The sequence below is a fragment of the Gopherus flavomarginatus genome, chromosome 3, assembly GCF_025201925.1.
Source record: "Gopherus flavomarginatus isolate rGopFla2 chromosome 3, rGopFla2.mat.asm, whole genome shotgun sequence".
NCBI lineage: Eukaryota > Metazoa > Chordata > Testudines > Testudinidae > Gopherus > Gopherus flavomarginatus.
The window spans coordinates 32,395,073-32,415,632 of NC_066619.1; positions in this window are offsets into that span (position 1 = coordinate 32,395,073).

The following is a 20,560-nucleotide window of genomic DNA, read 5'->3' on the forward strand; positions in this document are numbered from 1 at the left end:
GAACTGACAGTAAACTTGGTGAGCATACAGGCAGCTCAGGTACCACCTCAACATCTGGCATATAATGTTGACATCTGACCCCAAGGACCTCTTTATGGCCAGAGGTCATGCTGTCAGCTTAACAGAAGACCTGTCTCAGCCATAGACACTTGGCTGATGGGGACTTGCACATCCTTAAGTGTGAACTGAGTGACGGGTCTTCTCTAAATTCCAGAGTCCAATGGCTATGGTTTTGCTAGATCCAAAAGACCAGATTTGGCTGTCTGCGAAGGGGTATGTAAATAGCATGCAATATTTTAGAAAAATATTCAGGAAAATTCACAACAAGTATTCAGCTCTAGTGACTGATTTGCATTGGTTTATATATACTTTTTCAAGGCTATTTTCCCAACGAAAAGGGCTAGAAACTCACTTTTTTGCCAAATGAAAGCCAACATTCTATTTTACAGTTTCAGGTCCACAAATTAAAAGGGCTTTGTGGACTCGCAAAGTCTAGCTATGTGGAGAATTACAAACTAGGGTAGGGAGAATCTTCAGCAGTGTTCTTGCACACTACAGAAAAGGGAAACTAGTTTTTCTTAGGTTAATTTTACTAGTTTGTGTGCCTATTCTCTTGATGCATGTGTTTCTCATTATTGTTAATAGAAGTTAAGTTGGCACACTGGATAAAATTATTATTATTTTGTGTGTTTAATTCCATGGGATTCTTGTCTGATTGGCAATAAAACATTTTTCCCCGATATGTCAAAAATAAATGATGTTCTCAAGATTTCATTATATTAGTTTCATAATACATTTGGAAAAAAAAGTCTAGTTAGATATTTAATGAACAATTTGGAATGACTCCAAAGCACAAATTCTTTTTTTAAAATATATTTGGTGCATGAATGATTCTATTTGTTACCAAACAGACTGTCACAAATGGAAAGCATTAGACTGACAGTCCTAGAGAATTGTATTCGTTGTGTATCAATAGAACTGCTACAGCAAGGGCAATTGAGGTTGACATTTCATGCTGTCTCACAGGGGTGTCTCTCACCCTTGATCTGGAAAGACCACTTTTTTGGGCTAGGGAGTAGTTTATGCTCTGTGGAAGAAATTCACTCCTATTTTGGTGAGTTAACTGGAATTTAAGCAATGCCTAAGCCTAGTGCTTGCCCTCTGTACTGGAGTGAATTTCACTCCATACCTATTAATCTGCTACCAGCGAGGGAACACATTCATGCCAATGCCAATGATTATTTTAGAAATGTAGATATTTGTCCACTGGGAGCTTCACTGAGAACAAACAAATCAGTTCACATATGCCACTTAATAGCCATCAGCTGGAAACAATTTTTGGTAACTATCAACTCAGGCTGGATAGGAAATGTTCTGCCTTTTATGAACCAGCTCAACCTGGCAGAATAAGTTTTGTTGCAGTTTTGCTGCAAAAGAATTGCTTCAGTATGCTAATATCTATAGAGCTGTTACTGTAGTGAAGTATCATTTTAAGAAAGATTGCTGTACTTTTAGCCATGCTTTTAATTTCTGTGTTTGTAATGAAGCTACTTGGCAATGCAATTATCATATTTTTTGTTGAGACACTAAATGAGCAATATAACTCCATACTTATTTAGTGCTTTTCCTGAGCTTTACTGCAAAAAGTATGTATATACTGTTGAGTTCCTGAAATATATTTATTGCCATATTCAGTTATGTTTGCTAAATCCATGTCTTACAGGAGTTGTGTATGCTTTGGTAGTTATCCTGTGGGCCTTTTAGTACAGTTTAAACACATGCCACTGGCCAGACAACCCTCAGTCAGTGTATACCCAACCCCCACACTTGCATACACACAGGATCATTCTAGAAGCTCCTTTCTCCCCCATTTCCCTGAGACTGCTTCTCAACCCATCCATATAGACCTCCATCCATCTTCTGGTGAACTCTCCATGCCCACTGGAGTTTCAGTGCCTTCCATTGCCCATTCACAGATCCAAGCAGAAACTTGCGCATAGACTATACATTTTAGTAGAGCTCTCAGACTCAATTCACATCCTCTATCTTGGCAAAAACAAGAGGGAAGCACACAGAGAAATTTCCATGTCTGTATTGCATAGGGTTCTATTCCCTTGTTCTTGGACCAAAGGAGAATTAAATTGTAACTAAACACAAAAGAAATCTGGTACTAAGTTCTGTTCTGATGAAATACAGTTCCTGTTACAAAAATCTCCACATATTAGGCAATAGACAGCATGACTGTCAGATTCTGCTTAGGAGAGGTTCACTACTGAGCTAGCCTAGGAAATGAATAATTCATCACTTCCCAAATGGGTAGTCACTCGGGATAAGGGGTTTAGTCAGTGATGAAGCACTGTTTGCAGAAACTTGAATGTTGTTTCTTACATCAAATTGGACCTGAAACACAGTAAATAAAAATTCAGTGTTACTTTGGGCTATTGCGATCATTAACCCTTTTTCATGCTGGCCCTATACTGAACCTACACTACTATTAAGATTCCATTTACTTTAGTAGAATGTTAGAATGTACCTGGAACCTTTAGCAGTACAACAGGTATAGTCTGTCTGATTGTACTTGAAGTGTTTGCCAGCAGAGTAACTCCATAATTCAGGAAAGCATCTTTATTCAGGACAACATTTAAGCACATGCTTAGCTTTAACTTAGCTTAGCATTGAATGTAGTCAGACTCAAGGTCATACCAATAATAAAAGGACCTGATTTTGAAAATGACCTCCATTTTTGTAGATTCAATTTTGCACTTGCAAATAATTGTGCCCTCAGTTAACTGTGAAGATATATCATCAGTCAGGTGTCCGAGTATCTGACTGTGCCTATAAGTAACATTGTATAGCCTAAAGTAACAAGTATAGCCCAAAGTAACATTGAATTTTTATTTACTGTCTTTCAGGCCCAATTTGATGTACTTAAGTTTTCTAAATGACAGCATATGATTGGGTTTACAATGAACCATGGGTGCAAAATATCTGGTGCAGTTATCTATTTCAGAGTGTCAAACTGTATCCACAAAGCATAGCCGGGATTGAAAGGCCTTTTTTAAAAAAAATCACTCCTATATTTTCTAATGTTAATGACTCAGTGTATGGATAGAGATCATTCCCAATGGAAAAAGGCCTTGCTTTTAACCATGAGGCATGGTGTGCCATGATATAGGAAATCCAGAAGAAGGAGACGGCTGGACTTGTTTTTCTTTTTCTTGGTTTATAGGCTGGAATGATTAATCTAACTCAGAAGAAGATGCTCATTTTAATTTCTACCTACATATCAAATATGCAGATGTTTGGTAATGAGTTGGAAATTGACATTCAAGTGCTTTCCCAAAGTAATGAGCAAATTAAGCAGACTTTGCATCTATTTTTGCCCATACACAACATTGCCATCTTGGATTTTGTATCAGGGTATTTATGAGTGTAAATTAATCTATTTTTGCATGGAGGGTACTCAGACAACATTCCACAGCAGAGTCTGATCTGGATATTCAATACATTATTAAAATTTCTGTTTACTGTATCTACTTTTGTGGGAACCTAAAAAAAGTAGATTAAATACAAACAATCATATTCTTCTTTCGTTTATATCCATCCAACCTATGTCTTCAGTGAATTGTGTGGGTGTAAATGAGAATTTACTTCGTCCCAGACAGTTTCAAGATTTATTCTTTCCCCCTGGGTTGCTACACGCTATACTTGGATGCCCCATTTGGTTTTACTTTACTTTCATGCTGTCAAGATCAAGCATTAACACAACCATTTTTCTGATCCCTCCAGAGCTCATCAACACCATTCTGGAGTTGGGCAGAAGGAGCTCACTGGAGCTGCACAAGACAGAAGAGACAGGCTAATAAGATTCTTCACTATTTCGAGAAAAGAAGATTACTGATGTAATTCAAACCCCTTAGAACAAAGCCATCTGCCGTACAGTCTAACAGTACTGCAATGCAACAGTATCAGTTGCTTGATTTTTCACTTGACCCATTGTTACCAGTCAGGCAGAGGGTGCCGTGGTGTAGAGACAGAACAAACAACACTGTCCCTTTTGTGATGTTGAGACCTATCCAGTTTTGCTTATTCTCTCATGCTCACTCATCTCTTTTTCTGCCTCTTCCCCTTCCTCTGTTATGGGCTTTGGGAGATCCGAAGGTGGGTTCTAACAGTAAGGCTTTCTAGGGTTGAACTGTTCTTTTATTTAACATGACTTTTTTTAATATGGCAAATCTCTCTGATCTAAGAGAAGGCAGCTTAATACACTCTTTACTTTCAGGGATTTTAAAAAGGAAACTACAGTTTAGAAAAGTTTTAAAAAAAAAGAGGAAAGAAAGCTAAGAAACCACCAAACACCTTCCCTCCCTCACAGCCAAAAACAGTAGCAGTAGTACTTCTATTGGAGTCCTTTAAATCAATAACCACTGATTTTATACATAAACAAGGACCTCTTGTATTCCTACATATATTTACTGTTAATAGCACAAAGGAAGTGAGAGCAGCATTGTGATAGGTTGTACCTGGTCTTTGCAGCTTCATACAGGAGGCCCTGCTGTTCTACTGCATTCCCCCCGGCCACCGCAAAGTGACAGAAAAGTATCAGCAAAGGTGGGTCCTCCAGACCTGCTTAGAGAGGCCTTAGGGAGGAAGCCAATTAGAGTCCAGCAGGCTCTGATAAAAAGAGCTGCAGGTGTGGGGGCCAGAGGTATAAGGAAAGGAGCTCTTCTCTGGTCAAAGGTGCTTGAGGGATAGCTAGAGTTTGTTTTCTGCTGCATTTTGTATAGTTGGGTTTGCAGGGAGAGAGAAGATCTAAGAACCTTAAGCCTGAATTAAGAGTGAAGCTAAAGGGGCCAGACAGGGAGAAGCCTTGGGAAGCAGCAGCAGCAACAACAAATTAAAATGGAGCAGTGTGTAGTTGCTGTCTATAGGGTCCCTGGGCTAGAACCCAGAGTACTATGTGAGCCTGGGTTCCCCTGCTGGCCACGGGTAAAGTGATATTAACCCCAAGAAGGAACCAGGCCTTATTTTGGAGCCTAAACAAAGAGCTGAATTTAAAGGACCCAGAGCTGGGGATGAAGATTAGTGAGGGTACATGACAATAGTTATTGGACTCTCTAGTACCCTAGGAGGAGTTCATTTGGATTATGTGAGTTAGGTGTAAAGCTATACTGCTGAAGACCTGACAAGGTCAGCTGGCAGCCTGCAGAGGGTGCTGGGGCAAGAAAAGGACTACAGTACCAAATCTAATGGCTAAGAGACACTCAAAAGGTGATTGTCCCACATTACAGGTGTGTTTTATCCATGTAACAGATAGAGAAACAGCAGAGAACAGGAAACTTAAAAAAAACAAAAAACTTCTGCCTTTTTCAAAGTGTGCATGGGGATTTAGGCACAACACTCCTTATCAACATCAAGGGGAGCTGCTCTATTGGTGACAGGGTTTAGAAGCTACTCTGGAGATTTCAATATTAAGCAAAAATGTATAGGGCAAAATGCTTATTATCCTTATTAGCATTTGAGTTTTGTTTGGAAAAGTACCCCAGGTGTGTTACTAAAGGAGCATATCAGAAATACCATAGAAAGGAGAAGAAAGTAATGATTTTGCTAAACTTGTTTCTGGTTTCACTGATTTAAAATAACCATTCCATTGCTCTTGGCAATACACATTTCTGACTGCAGCTTCTTTTTTGAGGCTATTTCCAATACAAAGAAGCATCAAACTGAGTACTGGAAGTTGGCAAAGTCTCTGCATCTCTCTCCCTCTCACACTCTCATGATCACTGAGGCATTTTAAAATAGTGATTTCAGTAAAGCCCATTCACTTCTTAAATAATGTAATGGAAATAGCTCTCTTGCTAGTCTGCAGATAAATGATGTTCATGGTTCAATGTATAGCCAGCTAAGACATTTTCCTTTTACTTATATACCCAGTGCAACTTGTGTTGCTGATTTCAGGAACAGCAGAGTAAGTGCCATGCTATGTAGCCAAGACAAGTATTGTCTGTGCAAAGCAATGTGCTTCCCTGTCCCTGCCCATGCAAGTCCCTTCAGTTACTGTGTGTTGGATGCAACGCTACCTGGCCTCCCTCCCTTCTTCGCTGCACTCCTACACAAGTTATCTCTGGCTTCTTCATAGAAGCAGAGAAGGAGGAGACATTCTTGTCACACTCCTACCATGCCTACTTAGAGCCAGCCATGATTTAACACAGAGTCTTTGAGAGCTATTAAAAGATATTGCCTATTTGTGTCATTATTTTCATTTGCGTTGTGGTAGCGCCTAGAGACCTCAATCATAGACCAAGGCCCTATTGTATTAAGTGCTGAACCAACCATAACTGCCAGTCCCCGCCCCAAGAAGTTTACAATCTGTCAGTTTCATCACAGTATTTGTCTACTACTGTATTATCTGAGTATGTGTCCATCCCTCGTGCTCAATTTGATCTTTTATTTATTTGCCTACCTTTAACAATTCTGTACTGTCCATATCAGGCCTTATGATCAGGAATAACTCTTGCTAGAATACATTAATTCATAAACTATATTATTATGGTTATAGCTTCTTATCTTTCATTCCAATTTCACCAAAAACCTAGTTACATTAAAATTAAGGAGCCAGATTCTGCTCTATTTAAAACCAGTCAATGAAGTTATTTCAGATTTAAATTGGTCTTCACCCAAAATCTTGAACTTGGAATACTAAGGGCCAGATTTTTGAGTTCTGCTCCCATTTAGGCTCAGTACCAAGCAGCTCCCGTTGTGAAACTTATAACCAAATATTCAGAAGAGCAGGTTAGCTCAGCAACCAACATGCAGAGTTCTTTTGAAAATCTGGCCACTTGCCTTGGTGCCTATAAGGAAGATGAAGTGTTTAAGGCCAGATTTTCAATGGGACATAGTCTCTTACCCCAAGATACCCTGATAAAATTCACTTCCAATTAGTAGCAACCAAAAGTTACTAACAATTGAGGTATTTTGTTTTGTTTTGTTTTTGAGAACTATGTGAAATGAGTTTGGTGGCCTCAGCCCAGATGTTAATATACACAATTGGTATTAATGACTCTGTTGTTGTCAGTCTTAGCAGAGAGATCAAGGATGGAATGGGTAGGTGGCATGTCTTCTCACCCACCGGGAAAGTCCCACAGGGGTTCAGGTCAGGATTGAGGCTCTTGCGCTCAAATCTGTACTACTACTACCCAAGCTCTCCCTATTCTGTGGATAAAAAGAAGCTTTTGATCTAAAGGGCTGGGAATTAACAAAAAAACACTTTATCTCCAGATAAATAAATGTTACCTTCTGATTCATATAAACTGACTAGTCCTGACTCTGAGCATGATACATGACAAAATATCCCTTTCTCTAGAAGAAGTAAACTTGTCCTCCTGTTAGACTGGTTTCCTGTGAAAGGTAAGCAGAGATGTTGAAAAGTGGACTCTCTACTTTTCATCTTTCAGCCTCCCAGCTTTGCTCTTTTTCTAAAGGGAAAAAAAAAACTCTTTTTTCCTTCCCTTTATTTTGCTCTATAAAAAGCTGGTACTTTCAAGCAGTGCTAAATCTTCATGTCAAATACCATTCAATCTGTGAGATGCTCTAAGCTTCTGCATGAGCCCTTAGAATAGTAACACTTCTAACAAGCTCTCTGCTTAAACCAGACAAAAGGAAAACAAGTTTATTATCCTCTTATGTCTGGGTTAAACTCCCTGCCCTCTCCTACTCACCTTCTGTTTTACTCCTCGACTACAATGACCAAGAGTCTGATTCTGACCTCAGTTTACATCCCTGTAAGTTCAGAGTAACTCCACTAAAGCCAAGGGATTTACTATGAGGAAAATGAGCTCAGAATTTGCCCCAGAGGCTTCATCTCGTATTTTTGCAACACTAGACCAGTGTGCAAGCCCCTAAGCACTGTGGCTAGCATCTTAAAAATATAAATATTTTACTTCCTTTGGGAACAGGGTAGACTTCGCAAATTATAAAAGGTAATTTGTCAGCATTAATACCCAAGAGCTCTAGGTTTCAATTCTAGGCCAAACTGTCCTATCCCACTGTAAATCTTGAAGGAAGAGGCCTGTGGAAGGGTCCCCACTGAGAGGGCCATGGGACTCCCTTCCAAAACCCATAGGTCAGTGGGAGGCCATGGCTATCTGAATGGAGCTTCCATGCCTCCAATTGTGTGCCTATGGCACATCTGGTCCTACTCCATGGCAGTGCAGCACCACCTTAGCCAAAGATGATCCTGCAACCCCCACCCTCGCCCTACTACAGTGAGATCCCTACAGTGGAGGGAACTCTAAAAAATTGTAGTCCTGAGGCTGCCTCTTGATGCATCAGGGGGAATAAATACATGTCCTAGCCACACCCTTCCTTTAACCAGAACACCTTTCCCTTAGCTTACCTTGACCTTGCCCTCTCCCCATATATACATCCACAGACCAGCAGAAAGGCCTCAATTCCATGCAGGAAAAGGAGATAAATATGCAGAGGGAGTCATCACATATGGTCAGATTCTTCGCTGGTGTAAAATTGACATAACTCCATTCAAGTCCATTGTAGTTCTGAGGCTCTGGCCCATAGGTCAGCATAGGAATGGATGTGGAGGGGGTGGATGCTCCAGTTACTTTTGCAAATATGTATGATGCTTCTCTCCTCACGACTGAGTCATTTCTTCTTGTTTTTATATAGACTGGTTTGGCTTAAAAGTAGGGTTCAAGAAAGGTAGGAAAGTTTCAAATTAAGAGCAAGCAATGTTTTTTTTAAAATATATGCCTTCAGAAGCAACCATATTTCCCTTGTAATTCCACAGCAACACAAAAGCTTGTCTGCTTTCTCGCAAAAAAAAAGAGAGAGAGAAAGGAGTAGAAAACCTTTAAGATATGAGTAATAGTTCTGTCCTCTTACACTTTGAGCTGAAGGAATGAATAGATGTGAATCAGAGCAAGAATATGGATTGAAACGTCTTAATCTGTTATGTTTTGTGCAAAGCATGAGCAAGAATAAAATGCAGGGAAGCATACAAAGTCAGATATGCTCTTGGAAAATACAGAATTAGTTGCTTGTGAATGAAGCCACATCTCCTTAAAGCCTGTCTGCATGTATCATACTAAAGCCACACCTCTTCGAAGTCTGTTGCCTCTGATTTGAAAAGATAAGCAATTAAGCTGTGAACATGTTGGTCCAAATTTTGATTTCATTGACATCCGTGACACTCAGTCACTTCAGTGGAGTTAATGCAGATTTAAAACAGTGTAAATGAGAAATGAATTTGGCCCACAGGTAATAAGCTGTTGGAAAATATGGTCCCGGGAAGAGTAAAAACCACTTAACAGGTTTTTTTATGGTAGGAGCCCTAAGTGCCTGTGACATGATGTTAGTGTAATGTTTCCCTGTCTCAAAACTTTCTCTTATTTTAGTCAAATTAACACAAACCTGTTCCAGTCTCACCTTTCATATGGGCCATTAGTTATATCAGAAATAGTCTATTAGAAATGTTATGGATGCTGAGAAGTATGATGCAATATGAGATTATATCCTGCATGGACTAAGGATCAGACTGGAGATGGGCCCTCCATAGCCCTGCAGTTTGGAGGGTGCCAGGCATTCATCTGCCCTTTGCTGACAGCCTCCTCACAGAGGCAAACCATGCTGGCAACAGACATTCCAAAGGGAGAAGGCTTTGGAGGAAGCAGACACCTGGCTTTGTCTCCTCTCTGCTCTGGCCAGAAATACTGACCCTCCATGAGGGAGACTATGTGCTGTATGCCCTTGAAGAGTGGCACAAAGAACATAATGACTCACAGAGCTCCCTTTGGGGTGGCTCTGCAATACCCTCAATATGGGTCTGTGCCTTGTAGACACGATCTGGCACAACAGAAGCAGTGAACTGCATCTCAGGTTGGTATTCTATATGTCCTCCATAGCAACCAGTTCTCACTTGTGAAAGCAGCAGCCTGAAAACAGTAAATGTGGGTGGAATTGTAACTGGATGTGGGTTGTTGAGTCTTGTCTCAGGAAAGACAATGAGTTGAACATAGCTCCTAATAAATTTCTTGCTACCTTTTACAACTATTTTGGATCAGATCTCTTAGCACATTCATACAAGGTGAAGGAGAGTAACCAAGCAACAGAGTTTAAGATTAAACTTTAGGGTATGTTTCCACTTCAGAGTTAACCTGTGCTCTTAAGAGGATTTAGTGAAAAACCCATATATCATTTATACAAATACATGCACCAGCTTTGAAGGTGCTGTAAACCTGGGCTAGCTGACCCAATTAAGGACATAAGTTAGAGCATGGATTCCACTTCAACAAGGTCTCTAACCCGCTCAACTTGCAGTGTGAATGCAGGCTACTTAGTGTTAAGACAACTTGCTTTGAGAGAGTCTTCATGTTACTGGGCAGAAAAGGGCCAAGGCTATACCCCTCTGCTCACACAATCCCCCTGGAGCTGTCAGGCTAGCAGTCAAAATCTTGGGCTGCACGGTGATTTTCAGTATAGTCTGAGATACGTGGGTAATAGCTCTGAAGATCTCTGACCAAATACACATTCTTAGGGGGGTTGTTTTGGTTTTTTCACAGCTGGTTGATGCTGCTAAGTGATTGCTATTTACAAGCACTAGCCAGAGCAGAGTTAGCACATGTATGTCTACCCAAGCTTGGCATCATGCCTTCCAGAGTTTGACAAAGGGCACCATTAACAGCCTAGTGGAAGATCCATGGCTGGAGAGAAGGAGATGGAGCTCCATATCACAATTCCAGTCCCCTATTCCTCCTTGACACCTCATCCCAGTCCCTTCCTCACCAATTCTTCACCCAGTCCTCCTGCTCCTTTGACTCCTTGCCCCAGCCTCTTCCATTACCACCCCCAGGCCTAAATCCTCACCTCCATGCATTCCAGTCATGTAGCTTCCTCCTTCTCCTCCAGACATCCTGGGTGCCATCAGGGAAAGCATTGAGAGTGCAGGAAAGAATCTCTCTGATCTCATTACCTGTAACTTTCACCACAGCAGTCCCTGGCTCCCAGGAAAAACACTTGCAGGGAAAATCCTGGTCAACCCAAGCAACTCTGGGCTGAAGCATGCTCAGAGATAGAATATTCAGAACATATGGCTGCCAAAGTGTACAAGACTATTGAGCATGTCTGAACTAAGATTTTTTTCAGAGGCTTATAACTTGGAAAAAAATTGATAGACTTTCACGAGATCAGCAAAAGAAAGCACATTCCTGACACTAGAGCAACACAACTGCCTAATTTCAAGTCCCTGCATCAAAGCATGGTGGCTCGAGAGCTCATCAGTGAAATGGTTGTACAGAATTTAACATGTTAAAAATGTATTTTTCCCAAAAAACTTTGTTCTCAGAATTGGCTGAAGCATTTTTTCCTGAAATTTTCCTCCAAAAAAAATCAGCCTGAGGCACACACCTGGAAAAATTCAGCTTGAACAGTTAAAGGCTGGTAAAAGTTATAAGCAAATGAAAATTGCTTCTTGTAATGAAAAGCAGTGGGCAATCTTAATTAGAGAAGGCACTACCAGCTATGACTATAATAAATACCAGTGCAGTGTCAGAATAAGAACATTTCTTTCAGCATATTTTGAGTTCTACAGCACATGGCTTCTGATGTTCCATCATTACTATAGATAGCTATGCAGATTTTAAATATCAGAAGGAAAAGTCCACTTAAAAAATACAAACAGTAATCTGAATTCAGTTGAGTTCAGTGGCAGCTCCAGGCACCAGTGCTCCAAGCACATGCCTGAGGTGGCAAGCTGTGAGGGGCCCCCTGCTGGTCCCTGCAAGGGCAACAATTTGGCGGTGGGTACGCCAAAGCTGCAGGACCGATGGATCTCTCGCAGGCATGCCGCCAAATCCACAGGACCGGGGACCTCCCGCAGGCAAGCTGCCAAAGGCAGCCTGCCTGCCGAGCTTGGGGTAGCAAAAAAGCTAGAGCCACCCCTGGTTGAATTACACCAGAGATTCCTTTTTTTCCATATCATTGAATTCTTATAATTGTGATGCACACTTTTTTGGTCTGTATTTATCTTACTTTTTAGGTCAATACTTATAAATAAACAAACAGCTGAGAGGATTTATAAATAGGAAAAACAAGATGGCAAGAACTTTCTGAATCAAATTTTTAATATCTTACAAAATGTAATGGTCTTCTTCTAATTGCCACCTCTGCTGTTTGTGTTTTCTTTTAGCTGTAGATATAGTATTATGTTTGATTATGGGAAGGGAAGGAAGGCTCCTGAAACTTAGCGAAGATCTTCCTCAGATTTACTTTATAAGGCCATATTCTGCTCTCCATTGCATCAGAAACAACTTCATTGATGTCAGTAGAGTTACTCTGTATTTACATGGGTGAAAATAACTCATGATGTTCAGAATGTAGTAAAACACTACTGAAGCTATCTAGAAGATTTTTTTTTCTACTTATGAACAACATGGCAAATATGTGCTGCCTTTTAAAAACATCATATCTGTTTAGCTAAAATGAATAAAACAAATTCCTAAAAGGATTAGACATCTTTATGCAGCAACATACCATGGGGAGGAACTGAGGATAACTAGGTAGACACACTCTCTCCTGGGGCAACCCGTAACACGCTTCTTCTGATGTTTATTTTTAATAATTTTTGCTCCACACTACTCTTGTTGTCCTTTACCCCTACCTTTCAAATTATCATCTGGCTGATGTGATCTATTCATGTCATCTGCACACTATTACTGTAAAAGTCACTAACTGGGGCTAAAGGTAGATGTGAGGGCTCCAGCATGTACAGAATATGGAAGCCCACCATGAACACATTTCTGATCCACTTAGCGAACCCTTCTCTGGATCCCAGATGTTGTTCCTGATCATCACAGCCATCACCAGATCAAGACCCAGCAGCTGTTTTTCCTCCATGATCCAGCAAGACAGTGGTACTCCTCTAGAGCAATGCATCTCACAAAGCCTAGAATGTGAAGCATGTGACAAATCATGCTTGGTCAAGCGAGTTGGGCTGCGGAATGAGTCCCAGAGAAAATGATATTACTTGAGGGCTTGATACAGAGCCCAGTGAAGGCAAGGGAAGTCTGTCCCTTTATTTCAGTGGGCTTTTTGTCAGATCTCAAGAGCTGTTTAGGGCATACTGCAAGGTCCTCCTCTTTGATTTAAAAACATTCCCACCATAAGTGGACTGAAAAAATAATAAAACTATATTTTATTATATATTTTTATTTATTTATTTATAAACTATATTATATAAAGGGAAGAATGGTGAAAACTTCATGAAGTCTATTAAGCATCTTAGATGCTATGTGATATGCACTATGGCAAATCACAAAATCAACAGATCATTTAAGAAGTAAAGCAGTAGGCTACTATGTGAAGGATGCATCTTCTTTTCTTGTGCTAGGTTATTTTGTGAGAGTACCAGGAACAGCATCTATACATTATTTGGATGGCTGCAGGAACAGCATTCAGAAGTAAACAGCTTTCAGTGGTGCTAGTTCACAAACTGGGCCATGACTGCAAAAAAGCAAATGATATGTACCACCACCAAAACTGTCCCAAATGCACTTTTTTAAAATACATTGTTAAAATGGATTTTTTTTCTTTCAGTTTAAAGAATGACAGCTTTCAATATTATTTGAGTTCATGGGTTTGGTACTTCCAAATTTTGAGAATTCCTAATGTTACAAATTATGAACGTTAGCAAAATTAAACACGACTTCCCCCTTCTACTCAAGCATCGATTTGAAGGAACAGTAGCATTATATGTGCTCAATTCTAGAATACATCTCTCTTCATTTTAGCTTGGTTTAAATTTTAATTGTTTTCCTGTATTTTGTCTGAATAATAAAGTACTTCCAGTGACACATTAAACAAAAAGAGCCTGCTATAATATTCTTTTTGATTAATATCTCAGATCAAACATTCCACTGTATTGCACCCTGAGAATTATGCAGTGTAGGAGAGTATTTGTTTTACTGAGGGTTTATGTTTGGTGTGATAAATCATTTTATTTAAAGATAAAGAAAGAATGAGTTTTTATCTTTTTTAATTCCAAACACGCTGCAATATGCTACCCAAAGAGGAAAAAATGCAATAGAAACTTGATTCATAGACTCTAGGACTGGAAGGGACCTCGAGAGGTCATCAAGTCCAGTCCCCTGCCCTCATGGCAGGACCAAATACTGTCTAAACCATCCCTGACAGACATTTATCTTAAATATCTCCAGAGATGGAGATTCCACAACCTCCCTAGGCAATTTATTCCAGTGTTTAACTACCCTGACAGTTAGGAACTTTTTCCTAATGTCCAATCTAAATCTCCCTTGCTGCAGTTTAAGCCCATTGCTTCTTGTTTTAACATTAGAGGCTAAGGTGAACAAGTTTTCTCCCTCTTCCTGATGACAACCTTTTAGATACCTGAAAACTGCTATCATGTCCCCTCTCAGTCTTCTCTTTTCCAAACTAAATAAACCCAATTGTTTCAGCCTTCCTTCATAGGTCATGTTCTCAAGACCTTTAATCATTCTTGTTGCTCTTCTCTGGACCCTCTCCAGTTCCTCCACATCTTTCTTGAAATGCGGTGCCCAGAACTGGACACAATACTCCAGTTGAGGCCTAACCAGTGCAGAGTAGAGCGGCAGAATAATTTCTCGTGTCTTGTTTACAACATACCTGTTGATAATTCACTCCAGTAATCCTTAAACCCAGTAGTACTCAAAGTCTCCTCAGAAGTCTCACATTTTCCTCAGCAAAGATTTTGTAAACAAATGCTGTTGAGAGGATCTCAGATTACTAAGGTTTCATTAAGGCCAACAAAGCTCTTAAGAGCATGTTAGACTTTAAAACAAGTGATTAGTCCTATTGACTTCATGAAGATGCCACATATTTATAGGAAATCTGTTATGGTGTGTTATATTTAGAGCTGGTCAGGAATCTTTTAACTAAATATTTTTCACCAGAAAATGCCAGTTCACCAACAAGAAACTGTTCACAAGAGAGTTGGCTTTGATGAATTTCAATTTTTTTTTAAAAGTTTCAAAATTTTCATCATTTTCAAGATGAAAAAGTTTGGGGTTTGGGGTTGAAACAACTTTTTATTTTCAAACTCATGTTTGTTACTATACTGTAATTTAAGAAATAAAAATTGAAACAACATTTCAGTCAGCATGATCCATACTTTTTCCTTCTATTTTCGTTCACAAAAAAATTCCAGATTTCAACTTTTTGTTCCAGCTTGAGATGGGAGTGTTTTCTGGTGTTTTTAAATCCCCAAACTTCTTGTGGAATGGGAAAACCATTTCCCACCCACTTGTAATTATATTTAGCCTAATTAGGCACCAAATTCAGCAGTTATTTATGTGTATTCTTACGTATTTTGATGAATTGGGACCTAATAGTGCCCAGTAAAATGCGATGGATCTATTAATAAAATGTGGCTTCATCACTAATACTTAAAGCCAAACCGAACTGATCAAAATAAATAATTAATTAACATTGTGTGATTCACTGTTCGTCATTTTTTAAAATCGTGTTGGTTTGCTTGCTAACTATTTTACAAACGTGGTGATCTGCAGCTGGTCTCCCAGTCATTCATGCAAATTAACAAGGTTTTACTACACCTATAACTCTACTGTACCTGCAATTCTACTCTACAAATACTCTGAATACACAATTCAGTATCAGGGCCTGACATGCTTGCTTTCAGTGGTGGTGGCATTCCACTCACCTATGTAAAAAGCCTAGTTGCGGAGTTAAATTCTTAGACCCACTGACCCAATTCCTTGCATGGCTGGGTCTGTGAATATTTTACAAGCATTGATATATTGATCAGCAGCAGCACCTACTGAGGTACAGCTAACATCCCTAGATTATAAAATTAAGGTGATGAGGAAGCATAGAGGAGCTATTTATGTAAATGTGAGTTAACTGCTATTAGGAAAGATGCAATAAAGATGAGATGGATCCCCCCCACCCCCACATATGTTCTTACAACAAGGCTCCAGCACCATTGCATGTGTGTGTGTCTGATAGTGAGGAAAAGCAGGCATATATTAGAGCAGAGTAGAAAATCCTTATCCTCTCCTATGAGAATTTTCAAGATTTCAAAAAATTTTCCTGTCACAAAAATCAAGATTTTAAGTTTTAATCTTTTTTTTTTTGAAAACTGAAATAAATCATACAGTAGCCCTTAAATGTTTTGTTTTGATTTCAAAATATTTTGTTTCAATTTTGCTAAAAAATTAAATTTCTAAATTAAGTATCATTTCAATCCCCAAAATGGAACTCTCATTTTTTAAAAAAGTCAAAACAGGGCATTTTTGACAACTTCAAAATAAAAATTTTAATTTTTCCAAATGAGAAATTTGTTAAAAGCTATGTTTTCCCATGAATTGTTTTAGTTTCAAAGAATTGGCATTGTCTAATGGGGAAAAAAATCCAAATATTCCTAACCTGCTCTAGTAAGTGTGCCACACTGAACCATAGAGTTTGGCTTCTAATTCTGATTTGACATTTGTCTTAAAGCCAGACTTTTCATATATATTTTTCAAGTGGCAGAACTATGAAAATAAGGGTTTTTTGCTGTTAAAGGTTTCTTCTTGTCTAGCAGGACATACTAACTGCCTCTGTATGACAGCAAAACTTCTATTTCTCTAAAAGCTCTCTGATCCAGTACCAGATAAGAACATAAGAATGGCCCTACTGGGTCAGGCCTATTTATCCCAGTATTCTGACTTTCTCATCAGGGGCTCATTCACCTGCACATCTAGCAACGTGATATATGTCATCATGTGCCAGCAATGCCCCTCTGCCATGTACATTGGCCAAACCGGACAGTCTCTACGCAAAAGAATAAATGGACACAAATCTGACATCAGAAATCATAACATTTAAAAACCGGTGGGAGAACACTTCAACCTCTCTAACCACTCAGTGACAGACTTGAAGGTGGCAATTTTGCAACAACAACAACAACAAAAAAAACTTTAAAAACAGACTCCAAAGAGAGACTGCTGAATTCGAATTAACTCAGGCCTAAACAGAGGCCATGGGCTACACTTACAGTTCTGCAGCGCTGGTAGTTACAGCTGTGTTCGTACAGCTGTGTAGGGCCAGCGCTGAAGTGTGGCCACACTGACAGCTACCAGCGCTGCAGTGTGGCCACATTTGCAGCATTTGCAGCGCTGTTGGGAGTGGTGCATTGTGGGCAGCTATCCCAGCATTCAAGTGGCTGCAACGTGCTTTTCAAAAGAGGGGGGTGGGGTGGAATGTGACAGGGAGCGTGGAGGAGACAGAGAGAATGGATTTTTGGAGTTGACACTGTTCTCAGCTCCCTGCCTTGCAAGTTCTAAGGACTGGAAGACACACAGTGCCTACCTTCAATCATTTTAAAAGTTCTGACCCCCTTCCCCCACCCCTCTCTCATTCACTAAATGCAAATTATGTACTCCTGAATAGCCGTCAGACCAGATAAGCAGCTGCTCAGCACGGACTCCCCCCTCCCCCTCTGCCATGTGAGCCTGCTGTTTCTCTCTTCAAGCAAACAGCTGTGAACATTCCAAAGTAATTCCCCTGCCTGCCTCCGCTCGCTCAGCAAACAGGAGCTGTGTTTGTTTTTTAAATAAGCAGTTTGGCTGAACTCCGAGCTCTCCCTTTCTTCCGGTTTGTTGTGGACAGGAATTCTGGGATACCTCCTTATACCCCGGAGGTCAATAAAAGCGCTGGTGGGCGTCCACACTTGCTGACCAGCGCTGGATCACCAGTGCTGGAATCCCTACACCCGAGGCTCGACCGGGTGTACAGCCAGCGCTGCAACCAGGGAGTTGCAGCGCTGGCCATGCTTTGCAAGTGTGGCCACATCCTAAGTTGCAGCGCTGTAACCCCCTCACCAGCGCTGCAACTCTCTAGTGTAGCCATGGCCTCGAGACCGGGAATGGTTGGGTCATTACATTAATTGAATCTATTTCCCTATGTTAAGTTCTCCTCACACCTTCTATGGGTCATCTTAATTATCACTTCAAAAATTTTTTTTCTCCTGCTTATCTCAATTGATTAGACTCTTCCTGTTGGTATGCATACTTCCACCTTTTCATGTTCTCTGTATATATAAATATCTCCTGTCTGTGTGTTCCATTCTTTGCATCTGAAGAAGTGAGCTGTAGCTCACGAAAGCTCATACTGAAATAAATTTGTTAGTCTCTAAGGTGCCACAAGTACTCCTGTTCTTTTTACTTAAGATAACTTTCAAGGACATTTGGGTTATCATAGTTTGGGTGCAGTTAATCCCTATGGACAATTAACTCACAAATTTGGCTTCTTTTTTCTCCTGCTGTGTCATAATTATTGCCAAATTAATATTAACCAGAAACTTCAACAGAAAACCAAAATCATTCTGTTCATTTGAAAGAGTCAGCTTAGGTCAGATTTAGGAGACAGAGGAAAAGCAGACTAGCATGTGAAGAATGAGCATTTATTTGGGGTCATATTGTGTCTTTTTTTTAAAACCACAACTCCCAATTAAAATCAAAATGGAGTTGTGCTTTCAAAAAAATAATCAGTAGTACAATATAGCCACTATTTATTAATTTAGAGCTAAGTATGTCTACAAGAGAGACTTGAGGAACTATACCTCTAAACAGGTGGAAGGCATTGACATACAGGAATTTGGGATTTAAAGAAATTTTAATGTGTTTTTAGAAGTCTTGTCAATATAAAAAATTGAAATGGTGAATTTCTTATGGGTTTTTGTTTTTGTTTTTTGGTTTGTTTGTTTTTGAAGTGTCCTGCTTTGTACTAGACTCAAATATTCTGGGATATTCTATCCTTTCGCTTTTGAAGAAAACTCAGTGTATCCATGATCTTATACTAATGAATAATGTTTTCAATGAATACACTTCAACTGATGTACATTAAGCCATCTTGTGCCAGCAAAGAGCACAAGAGATCTGTGAAATCTGCTCATCAGTTTGCTACTGCTCTATGAGATGATGTTCAGGGCAGCTGCAGATTTTGATTATTCATTTGCAGGAGATGATTTGGTAATTAAAACTAAGATTAAATTTGCTCATCAGGATTAAAAAAAGGGTTTCTTTACAGTCAAAGCAGTGTTATCAAAGTATAGTGTTAGTTTGGTCTGAAATGCTTCCTTGATAAGCCTAGTGGGAAGCTGACAGGCCCATCAGGGTAGATCATATGTCACGGGAGGACATTATTAACAAAGATGAGAAAAATTATATTCAAAAGGGAATGTGGTCAGGCGTGAGAGGATTTACTGCAATTGTCCAGTTCTCTATCTGGTGGATGGAATCTGGTTTTCTAATGGTGGGGCAGGTGTTTTTAATATGCTCATCATACATTACTAAAGGGCTGTGTACTGACAGAGTTGAAGGGAAACTGACAGCACAATTATTAACCTCTATCCATGATTAGACAGGATTCTGCCTCTCAAAACTCAGCCAGAAAGGGTAGGGATTAGGAACAGAGAACAGTTGCAGGGGAAAGCCTTACTGGGCACAGATAAGTCACCATCATATGAGGGCCCAGTTTTTCATATTAGGGAAAGGGTTCAAAAAGGAGGTTAACACCTGTTAACCTACTACTCCATGCCTTTGTATTCACTTGGTAGTCAGCACTAGTATAGCTACACTATTTGCTAAATCAGGGGTATTGCTGAATTCAGCCAAGGCCTACCAAAGAAATCATGGCAAAGCTAATATGCGATGATTAGGGTTGTTCTGTCACCTCCACACTGTGACTTTCTACTTTTCTGGAACATCCTGGGCTTCATCCCACTCCTTTGATTCTCTGCAGGTGCCAGAAAAGGCCACATCTTTTCTCCCTAAGGATGTGACCGCGCCCCCTCCTTGGCAGGGCCAGCTCCAGGCTCCAGCAGAGCAAAGTTCGTGCTTGGGGCAGCAGATTCTGTGGGGCGGCATTCTGCCCAATGCTAGTGCGGCACTGCCGTTTTCTTGTGGTTGGTTGGGTTTCTTGGTTCGCCGATCTGGCTGCCCTGTAGGGGGCAGTGGCACGGGGGAGGAGAGTGCCCTGCTGGGAGCAGACTGCGTGCTCCGTCTGCCCCAGCCGGTGTCAGGCCTGCACAAGCCCGGGAGCCCAAGTCCTTCCCTCCACGTCGATCAGAGCAGCGCGAAGCCCTCCCGGCAGGCAGCGCGGCGGTTGGGGCTGTGTGGCAAGCGCCCCGCTGAAGCCTTGGCCACCCCCATTCTCTCTCCTCCTCGCTCACTCCCCCATCCCTGAAGCAGCCGGGGCACGTATGCAGTGCAGGGAGTCCCGTTGCACCCTGGCTCCGGCCGCCCCGCAGGTTGTCTTTTTTTCCCTGATTGCCACTCCGGCCACGCTACAGGTTTGTTTTTTATTTATTTATTTATTTTTCCCCGCCCTGCTTTGCTGCTCCGCAGGGAGTTTTTTGCATGTGTTTGGGACGGCAAAAAAGCCAGAGCCGGCTCTGCTCCTTGGCCCTTCTAAGGGGGTGGAAGTTGATGAATAGACCCTCTGCTCCTGCTCCTGTCACCTTTGCAATAGGGGGGGAAGACACTTGTCATGCCTG